The sequence below is a fragment of the Halictus rubicundus genome, chromosome 12 (assembly GCF_050948215.1).
Source record: "Halictus rubicundus isolate RS-2024b chromosome 12, iyHalRubi1_principal, whole genome shotgun sequence".
Taxonomy (NCBI): Eukaryota; Metazoa; Arthropoda; class Insecta; order Hymenoptera; family Halictidae; genus Halictus; species Halictus rubicundus.
In genome coordinates, this window is record NC_135160.1 from 10,767,296 (window position 1) to 10,782,991 (window position 15,696).

The window sequence follows — 15,696 nt, forward strand, 5'->3', positions numbered from 1 at the left end:
AGAGGAAGAGGTAACGCTGCCGCCAACGACGACGACGAGGAGTTACTTTAAATTCAAAAGTAACTATTTGCGTCCCCGGTTATTCGCACTTAATTTCATTTGCGCCGGCTAACTAGCTGCGAGGGGCTCGAGCCGCGCCGCGCTTCTTTCTCGTGAGAAAAGTTCCGACGCGAGAAACGACTTTCCCGCCGAAGAACACCGACCCGTAATCTCCAAAATTTCTTGTCACAGAGGAAGAGACAGAGAGACAGTGGCCCGGGGGGGGGGGAGGGGGAGAGAGTAGCGCGCACCGGTGACGAGTTTTCGAAGGAAGTCGTTAGCGGTGCTCCCGGCGTCGCTTCCGCCCACCTTCGAAAGTGGGACGAGCGTTTTTGTTCCGAAGCAACGACTTCCCCTCGCGATAAGCGTAATGCATTGCGGCCGCGGCGATACGAAGCGACGCGACGCGAGCGATGCCCGGAGAGTCGAGTCGACGCGCGACGGTAGTGCGTACGCTCATAAATCGGTTAACGCGGATGCATAAATCGCGAGGCTATCTTCGCGCGAGTCACGTACTCCTTCGCGGATGGAAGCCAAGAATAAACTTGGAGGCTGAACAACAACGCCACCCCTCCCCCTGCACGTGCATACGTTCCATCGTAATTTCTCGCCGGCTTTCCTCGATCGCAACCTCGATACCTCGAATCGCGATACTCATTTTTCCCGGAGCAAAGATGTACCGTTTCGTTTCGCTGGAATGTCTGTTGCGTGTAACGTTAAAAAATTAAACTATCCGGATCGCTTTGCAAAACGAAGTTTCGTTAACGTTGCCGCTGCAGCATTGTACTTTCCGAAAACATTCGACGTAAAACGTAGTTCTATTTGGCATTGTTTGCATTGCCGGATCGTTTCCGGTGTTACACACCGTAACTGCGGACGCGACGAGCAACACGATCCTTTTGATACCGGGTGGTCTAGTCGTCGGAACGCTTCATCGACGGTTATTCAATCTCTCTGTGTGTGTGTGTGGGTGTTGTTGTTGTTCGTTCGATTAGAAGAAGCTCGCCGGGGGGGATGGGGAAAGGAGGATGCTATTGTAGCCGGGCAGAGGACACCAGGAAGGGTTTAATCGCGGAACAAATAGAGTTTTACGAAGTCTCGCGGCGTTGTTCGCAGACCGGGAAATACGTGCTTGGTTTTACCGGGCCGAGTCTGTGAATTCGTTTAGCACCTGTTTAAGCCGAGAGTGTCCGGCGATAAAGGACCGATTACGTCCTCGGGTTCGGCTGGCACTCGTAAACCGAGCAGAGTACACTCCGCGCCGGCATCGAGCAAACTACGGCCGTAAAGAGAACGCGGGTTCGCGACGAGCATTAAATTCATGAAACTCGATCATCGAGGAACAGAGAGAGAGAGAGGGAGAGAGAGAGAGGGATAGGGAGAGAGTAGATGCCGCTCGGCTCTGCTCCGCGCCACGCTCCGTCGAACAAGATCAATTTCCGCGGAGCATTCTCTCGGAGTGGTCAGAGCGGAAGCCGATCAGCCAACCGTTCCCGGTCTTCCGTAGCTACTTTGGCCGGCTTTTACGCTCCCCGATAAACACGGATAGCCCCCACCAGCTCCAGCCAGGTCGAGCCAGGTCGAATCGGCTCTGCCACCAGCAGCTCGCCCTACTTCCGCTAAAATGTCTGCTCCCGAGGTATCGTTCCGCCGTCTTTGCGCGCCGCGGACCCGCTCGAACTCCTCCTCCGAACTCGACAGCAAACGGGAGCGGAGGTTGCCCTCTGGGCCACCGTCCTCAGAGGACACACCTGATCGAAGCATTTAGCTGTCGTCTCTAGAATACAAGGAGGATAGAGTACCGAATCGGCACACGATGCAGTGAATTCCCGGTATGAGTCAGTCGCGCGGTTCTAGCGAGAGACATTTAGACGAAAACTGAGGTTCTCGCCGAACGTTGCATTTGAAATACAGGTAACACTCTTATAACACGGTAGATAGGTTCCTGAGAAAATGCCGTGTTGTATGAGACCCAGAGCCAGTACAAAAAGGGGGGTTATGTACAGGTAGCGAAACCGTGTTGTAGGAGGGTTACCTGTACACGGTCATAGGCTGTCATAGGTTTATCACATAGAAGGTTTAGGTTTTGTGAGAAAAAGGCTGAGAATATATCGAAGATATATCGTATACCCCGCGGAGGTGTGGGCAGTTCGAGTGACTTTTAACCGCGAAGCTTGCACTGACTTACAACGGGAATTCATTCACTGTACTCTTTTTCGGATCAGGTTGAGAGCTAGCCACGCCTACTCAGGACATACTACCAAACACAATATCACGGTAATCGGGTCAGTTTCGTGTGAACGAAATGAAAATATTCTAAGACGGAAGAAAAATCGAATTTCAGAATGAAAATAGCGCCAAGTGCGAAGGGTTAAAATAGAAGGGTTATGTATATAGCATATTATCTTGTGCGGTCAAATTGACCGGCCGCGGTAGGCAGGACAGGCTGCAAATATTTCTTGGGTAAAAAAAATCAAAGGAGAAATAAATACTGCAAAAAAACATTGTATACATACTTTAAGAAAAGTCGTAAAGGTAAGTGGCGATGTGATCATTGTTGAGACGCAACGCAATGCGAGACCCACGAAAGTGTCTCTCGAATTTGACACCGAGTCACAAACACTTCGACCACCCGATTAGAAGCGATAAATTAGCCTAAGAGTCGAAGGCTCTTGAGCCCAAAGCGACGGGACTCGTCCCATTTTTTCTGCGACTTTCTGGCGCCGTGACATTAACAATTTAAGACATTAAGACAATTAAGACTGGACCACCTCTAAACACTCACCCCCAATTGTCTCCCACTACTATTTACCACCTCCACCACCAATTTCACATCCCTTTAAAACCATCTCTGCGTGCGAGTCTTCAGCCTTCAGCTAGTCCTCATTTAAGCCACATCTTTTTGTACAGTCGTTATAATTAAACTACGAGTTATTGTTACTAACAAGTTGTCCAATTTCTCTGCCGCTCAAAACACCTCACCCTTTAAAAAGAACCACCCAGCACGGTTTTAACCCTAGAGTGGTCGCGCGAATTTTCGTAATGCCGGTGGTCTTGATATCACAAACCTTATTTCTCACTAAAAATGTCACTGGGTTCAAATAACAAGACACATATAATGCATTGTTTTTAATGCAGAAGGAATAGAAGTACAATAATGGAAATTATTACGTATTCAAAAATAAACAATCTCTCCTTCGGTTATGAGTAAATAAAGTCGATCCGTGAGACCGGGCGCGACCACTCTAGGGTTAACCCTTTCGCTTCGAGCGCCGGATATATCCGACAGCCGCGCGACGACTTGTGCGTACGAGTGCCGGATATATTCGGCATCTATATCAGTGTATATAAGTACCATCGTGTGGCTTTTTTCTTTAGAGTAATTAATATAATATTGTATAAATCTTTTCATTTTAAAAACATAAAGAATACGTGCTATATTAGAGCAATAATTGTTTTATTAAGCATAGTAATTATTTAAAACTTAGAAGAACGTATATAGAAGAACCACGCGCACTGTGCACATTTCTGGCGCATGCTTCGCGAAAGGGTTAAGTAACCAAGCAGGAGTGACATATGCGAGAAAAGTCGAATTTACTGATCTTTTCCATCTGCGCGCATACAATCATGTTGTACGTACGAAATTGCACGCAGAAAAGGTCAATTTGTCCGGCCGTGGTGGAGCCAGAGGAATGCGACCGGTCTGACCATTGCGTGACCGCGACTACTTGCAGGGAACCGTGCTGACGATCGCGTCGCAGCAGTCGCGAACGAGTGGCGCGCTTTCGAGTCGATTCGATTGGATCGGAATCGCGTGGCAGGGCGGGACGCGACGACGATTTGCACACAATGGCCCGCAATTTGTAGGTGCACACACACGTAGCGCGCGGCACTGCGCGACGCGGCGCGGCGCGGCGCCTGTAAACCTCGAAATATCTAATCCCCGTGTCTGGTAATCGATCGAGTTCATCGGCCCCCGATATCGCTCGCCGATTATCGGCGACGCCGCGAGCAGATCCCCGGTTCCGTCGCGCCCCGGCGAACTCAAATTTATCGTTTTTCCCGTAAGCGACAACGGGGACACGCTCTCGAGCCTCGTTAGGATGGCTTCGACGACGCTCTCGCGGGAATTTGCGAGCGAAAGCACGCGGATCATCGCGCGATATCGCGTCATTTCGCCCGCTATATCGCGGCTCGGAAGAACCGCGCGATTTACCCCGCCGTAACCAGAATATTCCGAGATCGAGCCCGGGACAAGATTGCGCCCGAAAGTCGAGCACATTCCGAAGATAAATCCTCGATCGAGAACGAGCGCGACATCGCAACGCGGAACGACTTTTCTCGGACACTTGAAGTCTGCTCTCGCAATTCGCTCGGACCGAGTAACAGGCTGCGGCTCGTCGGGTCGCGAGAAGCTCCCTAACAAAACGCTCGCGGTTCCATAGTACTCGATGGACCGCGCCGCATTTCTCTCGGAGTGCAACGATCGTCGTTACCAAGTTGAAGGGGGCGGCAGGCATTTGGCCTTGACTATCACGCTATGTTACGCTGTGTGCCTTTTTTTCTAGACATTTTACGTCTTAACACGTTGACCGCCATGTCACCCGTATGTGGGTGACGGAATTATTTCTACAGGTTTTTAAATGAATTTTTACGTTAATATATTCATCGTACCAAATTTGATTAGGATCTGTAACATGCAAGACAGTTGGACAGTGGGACCACTCAATGTCATACATTTAATTTTTTTCAATTTTTATCTCATTAAATAACTTACTTCAATTTTATGGCTTTTTGAGGCTTCCAGTATGGCAGTCAAAGTGTTAAATAAGTAAGTAATCAATTAAAAATGCATACCACCGTGTTTGTACATGTCTTTGCTACGTCTGTCCGGAGCCTTTTTTTTCGATACGGACACTAAATCTCTCGAAATTAAGAGCTTGGGAATTTCCCTAAAGGTGAACCCTTAGCACTCGAACGGTGACTGTAAGGCGCCACTAAAAATTGCTGTATCATTATTCAAAATATTTTGTACATTATTCAATCTGTTTGTATTTAATAAATTACTAAACATTCCGGTATTGTACGAGTAAGTTGCACCATTTTCGTATGTATAACAGGAAAAAATATATATAGAAGGGCAATATTCTAGGTCGGAAGAAATCTTTCATTTTGGAGTTAAAATAGCTTCGGGTGCAAAGGGTTAAAATGCTGGAAAACGTCGACCTCGGTCGTCCCGGAAAAGTAGCGCATAGATTCTACAGTTTTTGTTTCATTCTGATAAAGTTCAGTCCGGCTGTTTTCGCTCATTATTGCACGCCAACGGGATACGTTGATACGCTCGTAGCTGATAATCAACTATTTACGCGCACCCCATAATTTCCGTTTGCTTGTGTTGCGCGCTCGATTTCCAGTATCCCCTTTTTCTCCAGCACGCCGTCAAGTTCTCCGATTAAAAAACCATCGGTATAAAGTCAGCGGGGGTAGGGGGGAGTGCGCGAAGCAATTTCCCCGTTTAGCGCAGCGAAATCGAATCAACGTCGGTACACATCCGTGCTCGGTGCATCGCGACTGCATCGTGACTGCACCGAGCTAGCTGCGGCACGCCGTGGTATGGCGTGGCGACCGGAGAACCGAGGCGAGGGTGAGCTCAGTTTGTCTCGTTGCATGCTCTGCATAAATGTGCATCGATGCACGCGAGAGAAACTCCGCGCCTCGCGCGTATCGACACACCGAAGCGATGCGGAGCGGTGTGGAGCGGAGAGGCGCGGCGTGCTTCACAGGCTAAATGAATTTTGAATTTCGCGTGCGTCACGCGTTCCAGTTGTTTATCGTGTATACAGGCGAGCGTGTGTACTCCGAGCGGAGCGGAGCGTACCGCGCAGAGCGTGCTGCACCCGCGGATACAGATTCCATCGACTTCGCGCCCTCCCGTCCTCGTATTTTACCGAAACAGGCGCTGGATCGTTATCTCTCCATTGATCTATATTTCACGGTGCCGCGAGAGCTCGTCGACACCCTGATCGCGGTCATGCAAATTTTGCGAAGACGAGTCCCAACGTTTTCGTCGGGATGGAATCGTTTAACTTCCTCCTCGGGAACATCCCCGTTACAGGATTCTCCGGGAACCTTGTCGAATTCGAAAATATTCGCAGATCTCTGCGAAATGGCTTCCCTGGTGCGACCGTAATTTCCTTTTTACAATTAACTTCGTAGAATCCAGTAAAATTACGCTCGCACATTTCGCTCCGCGTTCTCCATCGTAACCAGTGCAATTTAAAACAGTGAAGGGACAGAACGATTTTGAAAATGCCGGTATATCATTTTCAGCTTATTAAGATTATCAAAGAATCTCCAATATGGCTACTGTCCCAATTGTTGGAATTTTCACTTTAGACAAAGACCCGTAGTGCATTCATTGTACGTTTCAGGTTGCTTTTATCTATCGGAGAAGAGCAACCGAACACAAAGGCGAACATTCCCAGGAATAAAATTGTTTCAGGTAAAATTGTAAGCCCTTTGCTCGCGTCTCAAAAACCGAGGGAACTCGCCGAGGGAATTGGTCACCCGACACCGACTCGAGCGCAATCGATGAGACAGCGAAGAGAATGGGAAATGATATGGGAAAATAATTGAAGCGGACATTTCGAGAATAAAGAGGTATAAGGAAATTCGTTCTACCTCCAAGCATCGACCGGTCTACCTGGGAAAAATAAAATTCCACGTTTCTGCGGTCTCAGTAAATAACGGACAAGTATGCATTTCCCGGTGCATTTAACCGGATTATCTAAAAAGAGAAGTTGCGCGATCGCTTTCGCCCATATTCCGAAGCTTGCGCAAGAGTTTTGCACCTGTTGGAGAGACAGGGGGGTCGGTGGAGAGGGGGGGGGGATAGGACGCGGCGATAGCTCATTAAACTCCGTGACGAGATTAAAATCGCAGCGAAGCAGAAAACGATGGTTATCTACGTCGGGCGACGTATTGCACCGGTCCGCGTTGCGGTTGAGCGTGGTCAGCAAACCGGGCTTGTCCTCGTGACCTTATCGGGGCTACCATTAGCGATGCCGATGCCGATGCCGATGCCGATGCCTCTGTCTGTGTCGCGGATTATTTGTTGCCGACAGTCGACGGTGAATTCATCGCGCGGCCGGCTGCGCTAAACCTTCCGATAGCATCGCCTTCCGTGGAAACCGAAAAACTGAATTTATAGCTCGCCGCTGCTGCGCGCGGATCGATAACGGTTAAATTATTTACCGCGGTTCGCCATTGTCGGCCATTTAAAGAAAAACGGCCGGGCCGCGGCCGCGATCTTTTAGCGCCCGACTCTAGAGCCTGTAAAAAATCCAAAACGTCTCAGGATCCTTTTGAGCCTTTAACATTTCGAGAACCGAGACTTTTTCCGATTTTTCCGGGGGTTTTCTATTTTTTACGGCCACAGTTTGCAACAATAAAATCTGAAAAAAATTCGTGACACACTTTTTTCAGAATTTTACGAAGCATCAGAGAGCCGGAGAATGCTCGGAGAAGCGCGAAATCTAGTTTACCCTGTAACTACCCTCACGGGCGAGCTAGAGGGCTGAAATTTTACTCGGAGCGGTTTTTCTTGGCTGACTTTCATAGTTCGATAGTCATTGAAAATGACCGTTTAACACTTTGACTGCCAAACTAGAAACCTCCAAAACTCCATGAAATCAAAGTAAGTTATTTAATGAAATAAAAATTGAGAAAATTAAATGTATGATATTGAGTAGTCGTCCAAGTTTGTTGTGTTTTACAGATCCTAATCAAATTTGGTACAATGAATATATTAACGTAAAAATTCATTTTAATACCTGGACAAATAATTCCGTCACCCATGTATGGGTGACATGGCAGTCAACGTGTTAAGGGCAGTTTTGACTATCTTGATCGGCAGGCCATTTGCAACATTATCAGGAACTGTAAAGGATCATTTTGCACTGTAATCACAGGGCAGACTCGTGATGAATATTTCGAGCAGAATCTATTAGCTATAGATGTTATCTGTTTGCCATCGACATTGGGACACTTGAATAAATGAAAGCACACGACGGACGTACATCTTCTCGTAGGAAATCATTACAATAACGACTGACGTGTAGACAGACAGTTCTAACAGTCATATCAGTTCGGCGAGTGACAGTTCCGGGTGTATTTTTATTTTCGGTTAAAAATTAATTTACAGTTGCTTGAATAGGACAATATTCCATCCGGAAGAGTTCAAGAAGTAATCCCTGCGAGAAGATTTAACTTTAGAATTTTTGTTACAACAATTGGGTAAATTGTTTTGATTTTGTGGGATTTTCGGGGGGATGATTGTTCGACAGTCAACGCGTTAGTGATATCAATAATTTCCGTATCTTGATAGGACGGGACGTTATCACTTCTGGACTGGGAATTTTACCGCTAGACTGCATTTACAGCAAAAATGGTAAAATATGAAACAGTGAAAGGATTAAAAGAATTTAACCCTTATCGGACGCTACGACCACAGCGACAAAGTACCGTTGTCACCCCTCACGTGACTTACGACCGTTAAGGGTTAATAGCACCGGTATGTTCTCATCAGCTTACTAAAATTGTTAGAGGAACAAGCGAATATTCACTTGACCACAGTGCCTCGCAACTGATGCAAAACAATTTTTATTTTCTACGCAAAGCCGCAGTTTAACACTAGAACTACCGAGCAACAAATGCAACTCAAGACTGTGCCCATTCAGACTTCATACAGCTTTTATTGTAATATGTGCTTCAATGAAGAGGCTCACTAAAAAATTTCCGATGAAAACATTTTTACAATTTCAGTAATTGTAAAAGAAATATTAGGAACCAGTCATTTTGACTGGTCCGGCAGTTCTAGTGTTAATCAGAGCAGTAGGACGTTACACCTTCTGAATCTTTGGCTTCCCTTGTAGGGCATTGATCGAATTGATTGAAGCTCGCCGCTCATAAACTAGCCTAATTTCCTGGGGCTGGCAACACAGGCATCGAGCCTGAAGTGGCAAGCTTTTGGATTCTGGTATTTGGATTTTGGTAATTTGCGGATCGAAGTGCAGGGGGTAGAAATAAAGCGGGGGAGATGGACTCGACGGCGGTAGGCGGACGTATCCATCTCGGGCATCCCCATAAATCCCCCGGCGTCCCATAAAGAACTAACTCGCCGTTTATCATGCGCTTTTCCGTGGCGCAACGGCGTCCTCGTTCTCCCCGGAGAGAAATATCAGCCGGACCGGCCGGTTCCGAAAGAACCGACCGGCGAAACGAAACGAAACGAGATGAAGCACCGGGGGAGAGAGAGAGAGAGAGAGAGAGAGAGAGAGAGAGAGAGAGAGAGAGAGAGAGAGAGAGCAGCGAGGCAGAAACGATTTAGCTGGCCAGCGCGGTACCGTTCGCGAATTAATAGAGTTCGTCGCGTTAAGTGGTCGGCTCGGTCGGCCGGCTGGCAGCGCGAGCAGGCTAATTACCGGCGCATAACCCGGCAGCCAGTGGCGGTCCGTATTATCACGGCCTTAAATTACATTCTTTATCGCGGCAACGTAATTTGTACCGGCGAGCACGCGAAAGAATGTCGGTCGACGTTGCGAGAGAGCGTGCTCGCGGTCGCGAGAGGGTGAGAGGGAGAGAGAGAGAGAGAGAGAGAGAGAGAGAGAGTATGAAAAGCATAGAGGAGAGGAGACGATGTTGGTGGCTGCTTCGTGGGATGGCTTGTCACGGCCCTGCGGTCGGAGAAAAGAAAAATACGCGTGCCCGGTAACCAAACTCGATTATTTAGGAGCGGAGCGACGCGATAAAAAAAAAGAAGCAAGAGGAGACGCGTCACCGACGCGCGGCGCGGCGCGGCGCGGCGTGAACCCGCTACGAAGCACCGCGCGAAGCTTCGTTCTCGCGAAGCCGCGATATATGCGAGCGTACGACGCGACCATAAATCGCGGAACGCCCGTAAATGCCATCCACTTCATTTTTCATGCTCGCCGTTGTCTCCGGGGAGGCGCAAATGGACGACCGAATGTCCTCGCCGCGGAATTGGAACCGTGTACTCGCCAGACGCGCCTCGCACTCCCGCTACCCGCTCCTGATCCTGCTGCTTCTCCTCCCGCTCGCGTCGATTTCCTCGCGAAACGCCAAGCTCGAATCTCGTCGCGTCGCGTCGAGGGAATTAAACTTTCAAATTTCAACACCGAGCCATCCGTCCTAGCCGGCTCCTTTTCCGAATTGGTAATCGCGTCGGTTTATCCGGATCCTTCGCTCGGACCAGAGGCTGGCTTATCGTTGAGACATAGCTCTCCTGCTCCTCTCCTATTTTAAAGGTTGCATCCTTCAGCTGTCTACTCCCGCTTCTCCGAGACGAACACACCGAACGAATGAAGAGTTTGATAGCATATTTCTACGGTAAGAGTATTCAAAGAATGAATTTCGACGAAATCGAGCTTGTTAACAACGGACGCCAGAGAACTCGAAAGCTGCTTAACACTGAACCTAGCACGGTCAAAATGACCGGTTTTCTGTTTCACGATCATTGAAATTATAGAAACGTTCTCGTAGGAAATTACTGAATTCTTCGCTTAACCCCTTAACTTGTACGCTCGAGTTAATTCGAGCGCGCTAAACAGGCCAAACTGTGCACACTCGAGATAATTAGAGCGGCGTTTTATTTTATTCTGCTATAATTTTTCACACTCGAATATAATCGAGAATTGAGAATAACAATGTGAAAGCAAAGAAAAAAAATCGTTTTATTGATATTGATCATTTACATGGGATTGTAAGCTATAACACTTATTTATTCAAGAATAAAATATAGCCTTTTTCCATGGAACAAAAGCGCAGTATATCAAAATTCTCCACCAAAAATTGATTTTTTTGGCCGGGTTTTTAAAAAAAATACTGTGCGTTAAGGGGTTAAGCACGTATTTTAATGAAAATCGTACAAAGTTCAAGCAATCCTCCCTTCTATAAGACGTTTCACTTTTATATGTTTTGCGCTAGGTAGGTTTAATGTTAAGCCACCACTAAAAATTGCTGTATCATTGTTCTCTAAAAATTGCTCTATTATTATAGAGTGACGACTCTGACGGGCCACTAATAATTGTTGTGGCATTATTTCGAAGAAATTACAAAAAATATTACACAATATTTGTTACATTACAAAATTTGTATTCAATGGATTACCAGTGTTATATGTGGAAATCGTTTCGTATGAATCAAATGAAAATATTCCAAGACGGAAGAGAAATTTCGTTTCAGAATTAAAATAGAGCCGAGTGCAAAGGGTGAATAAATTACTAAACATTTCAGTATTGTACGAGTAAAACGCACCACTTTCGTATGTATAACACGAACAAAACATATATAGAAGGGAAATATTCTAGGTCGGAAGAAATGTTTCGTTTTGGAGTTGAAATTGCTTCGAGTGCGAAGGGTTAATCGTTTTCTCTTAGTTCTTGTTGAGGGGTTATGTGAAAATAATTATATATGAAGACGGTGGAAGAAATTAGGCGGACGATTAGAACTGATGATGGCGGCGGTAAGTACCTTCATACCTGAAGGGAGGACGGCCTCCAATAAAACGAAGAGGTATTCCCCAATATTCCTAAGATGTGTGGTTTACCACAAAGTACAGTAAAAAGCCTAACGTTTTGCTTTGACAGTTCCTCGCTGAAGGAAGCTTCCTCTAGACATTCGGTGTCTATGTATGAGCAGATGACTCGTCGGTTCTCTGGCCGAGCCGAGCATGATTCGGAGAGCTTAGGATCCGCGAGACTGACGCGCGATCGTCTTGGCTTGCGGGAAAGTGTCCGCTCGCGGACGAAAGGGTGCGGACGCGGATCGGAAGCGTGGAGCGAGAGCACGAGCGCAAACGGACAGGCAGTTTCGTGTGTGGAATTTACATGCATAATTGAGGCCGGCAGCTTCGTTACGAAGCTGCCTGGCTGCCTACCTGCCGCCTAGCCTGTTGATCGCCAACGTGCCACGATTCCATCGCGCACACCCCCCTGCTAATTAGTATTTGAAATAACGCTCGGCCGTGTGCCGGGCTAGCGCGGCTCCTGTTTGCTGCCCGGAACATTGCATATCGGCCAATTATCTCCACTCGCTGCCAAGTTCAACCAGTCCTTCGTTAGCGAGCGACGAAACGAGCCACGAGCCTTGATTAACTTCGTCCTCCTTTTTCGCCCACGGGCATTCGGCGCCGCTGGTTTCATGCTCGATGCCCCGATACTCGATTGTATTTCCGATTCGCATCGATCGGACCGCTACCGGGAACATTATCGGCCACCTAAACGCCGCGACCGAGGGCAATACACCGGTGGAACTTCAAAGAATTTAGTATTTGGGTTAAGGGCCAAGGGTACTTTTTCACAGTCAGCAGGTCGGCAACTGCTGTATCATTTCAGCCACTGACTCAAGATCCTTCTCGGTCTTGATCCGACGGGTCTCAAGTCTGCGACTAAACTTGTCACATTTTTCGCTCTGTATTATCGATATCATGAATTCCGACGCCCAGAAACGTGCTTCAAGTTTCTCGGCTTTATTTCGCAGAGAATCAAGACAAAATATAGCTCGATTTGTAGCTGGAGATATTTCCTAGCGCGCTGCTCTCAGCCAGAAAACTCATCCAATGGCACAAAAACGCTTGGATTCCACGGCACGCGCATCGCCAATTTTTGGCCTACTTCTAACGCTTATGTTACCAAATGTCCGCATAATCTCGGCAGCTCATGACCAGCGCGCGCTAGATTGAACCTTCCTCTTTCGAACGAGCCCTTTCCCGGCGAAAAATATTCTCATAGAAGGGCGAAAAGTTGAGGCACGTAAAACCATTTTTCGCCCAATTTTGTCGGTAACGTGGTCGCTCTACCTTATCGTGAATTAAGGAATCTTGGCCCTTGGATTCCTTTAACAGCTTGCACTGTTTGTTTCACAGTTACGGCGATTACAACCTCTTCGAAGGAACTAGAAGGACACAATTTTTTCTATATTTTCCAGCAAAAGACTAACAACAGTATCATGTGCCAAGGAGTTAACGAGGACTATCCCTCTAATCCACTGACATCCTCCAAGGTCCTCTAAGATGCTCTTACTCCCCTGGCAGCGTATTCCCAACTATCATCGCTCTCCCGCAAACATCACAGCCGTTAGTCGATAGTTCAGCCAATAGTTCGGCCAATAGTTGGATACCTGTTCGATCCTAAGCATCCATCACGGAGCCCTTCGAGGGCAGAACAGGCGACTCGGGCAAAGAAACGTCGACCCCAACAAACTCCCATTTCCCTTTCCCTTTTCTGCCCTTCTTATTCCAGTTCGCCCGGTCTCTCGCAATTAGCGTAACGGGCTCCGGGCGCGCAAGGCAAAGGGCTCTGCCGACTTTAGGGTCGACGACGACCTCCGAAATCAGAGACAGCGCAGCATGACTGATTATCATTTCGCGCACCGGACTTTGCAGCGCGAATTCCTCCGGCGCGGTGGATGCAAGAATCTTGGAGCAATTAAGACGAATGCTAAACTATGCTCCGCTCAAAGGGCTCGGGACCAGACGAGACGAGTTCGCGGATCCGAGAGAAGGGAATCGGGTCGTCTGGTATGCGTGTCGAAATTACGCGGCGCTATGACTGATAACGCAGCCTGTGCGCGGGAGCGCGTTCCGAAGGCGCTCGCGCGTGTCACTGTGCGCGAGCAATTACGCAGACGACACGGGCTAATTAATGACGCTTCGGGAGCGTCTTTCGAAACGAGATCCTCTGTCGATGCTAAACGAATGCAGTTACGAGTAATAGGTTTCGATAACGGTGGACAAGAAGACCATCCTCTATCGCATGAGCTCGAGTGCTGTTTCATTGGTTTCAGTGTACAGTCGGTGTACGAAGTATTCGTACACCTTGTAGAAACAAATAACTTTTTTAGAATTGGACAGAACGGCTTGAATCCTTTTTTGTGAGACTTTAGAAGGATACATTTACTAAGTAATGCAAAAGTAATTTTTTTTTTTAATTGTTGTTGGTCGCAATTGTGAAGGAAACAGAAGTGGGCACGATTTTTAAGTTTTTTGTCTCTGTCTGTAATGAAAATTTAAAAGCTGGTAGATACAAGTAAGTTATATATATGTGCACAAAGTTGCTATGAAATATAAGTAATTGTAGAAACTGCGATTGAAATCCTAAATTCAAAGACTTTTTTGAAACTTTGTGCACGTAAAAGGCACCTTTTGAATTTTCGTTATAGACACAAGTTATTTGTTTTTGAAGAGTGTACGAATACTTTGAATCCTAGAATAAAATGTGCTTTGGAATAGGATAGAACGCAGAGCTTTCCTGCCAGAAAAAACCAGAAACCGATCTCGTTAACGTGTCGACCATTATATTCGACTACTTAAATTTATGCTGACAATTTAATGGGTCCGGATGTAACAAATTGAGGATGCGAATAAACTTTCATTATCTCGCCGTAATTGCAATGTCGAAAATTGAAATTGATTTTCATTCATCAATTGGACACAATTGAGTATTAAACGTGTCAATCGACTTGTTGCGTGTGTCGAGTTCATATTAAAAGCCCACTTACGGACGAACAACATGGCGGTGCAGTTTATTCCGTTCTCCGCGGGAATAAAAGAGAAAGGCAAATGGAAAATCAACAAGACTCTCGATACCAGCATCCCGCAACGCTATTAACACCAAGAATTAACAGTATCAAGTAAATATTGCCTAATAAAAATGGCAACCCCAAATCGAAAACTGATCGAAAATACCCTTATCAAAAGCAAATGCTAATTAAATGCTTGGACAAGGAAATTCCACTATTTCCCACAAATGAATTCTCATAGTTTCAATAATTGTAAAATATAAAACGAGTGATTTTAACCGCAGTAGGTTTAGTGTTAAAACGAGGATAACAAGAATTCACTTTTCGACCAATTTTTTGCTAGACGGTCGAGCCACCGCATTTTTAGTCTCCGGAATAAAAATGTTTGCAGAGTTTAGTCTTCAACCCTTAACGGTCCCGGAAGTACTTCGAGTTTACCTTCCACTCGGCCCAAGACATTTTCCATGCGAAGAGAAACTGTGGACTCAACATTTTTCTATCAAGTGTAGAAAGGAAAATATTTATATTTTATTTTTGCCGCCATATGCGCGGCATTGGACCCAGTAAGTATAGGTCCGTTAAGGGTTAAATGATCCTGCTTGCAAGCATACTGGAATTTCGATCGGAGCCTCGTTGATCGGCGGCCAAACAAAAGAGAGAGAGAGTGTTCCCGGTTGGGAAAAAAAGGGGGTGCCGAATATAAATAATCGACGAGGCACGCTTCGCGAACACGCGGAGGGTGAGTATCGTGGGTGAAGGGGTGTCGGCCGAGTCCGGCGCAGAATCTCCCCATAATTAATGGCAGTTAAGTTGAGCAGTGTGCCAGTAGTCCGCGTCAGCCGCACCGGTGCGAGGGAACGGGAGACGCGCCTCGCTTGTTGGTGGAGAGTCTGCTCGAACAATGCCGCGGGGGGAGAGGGGAGGGAGAGAAGAGAGACTTTCCGAGGCGTTCTCCACGGTTGAAGCGGATTTCGCGCGAGGGATTTCACGGCGCGAGTCGACTCGAGGAACGGGAACGGGGCGGAAAAAGGGGGAACGAGAGTTCTACGCGGAGAGAGA

At 47.1% G+C, this 15,696-nt stretch overlaps 1 protein-coding gene across 1 annotated transcript in view; it reads right to left on the reverse strand.

Moving 5' to 3' along the window:
• The window catches only part of LOC143360097 (uncharacterized), a 125,234-nt gene that overhangs the window by 82,249 nt on the left and 27,289 nt on the right, over positions 1-15,696 (reverse strand). The window lies entirely within an intron of this gene.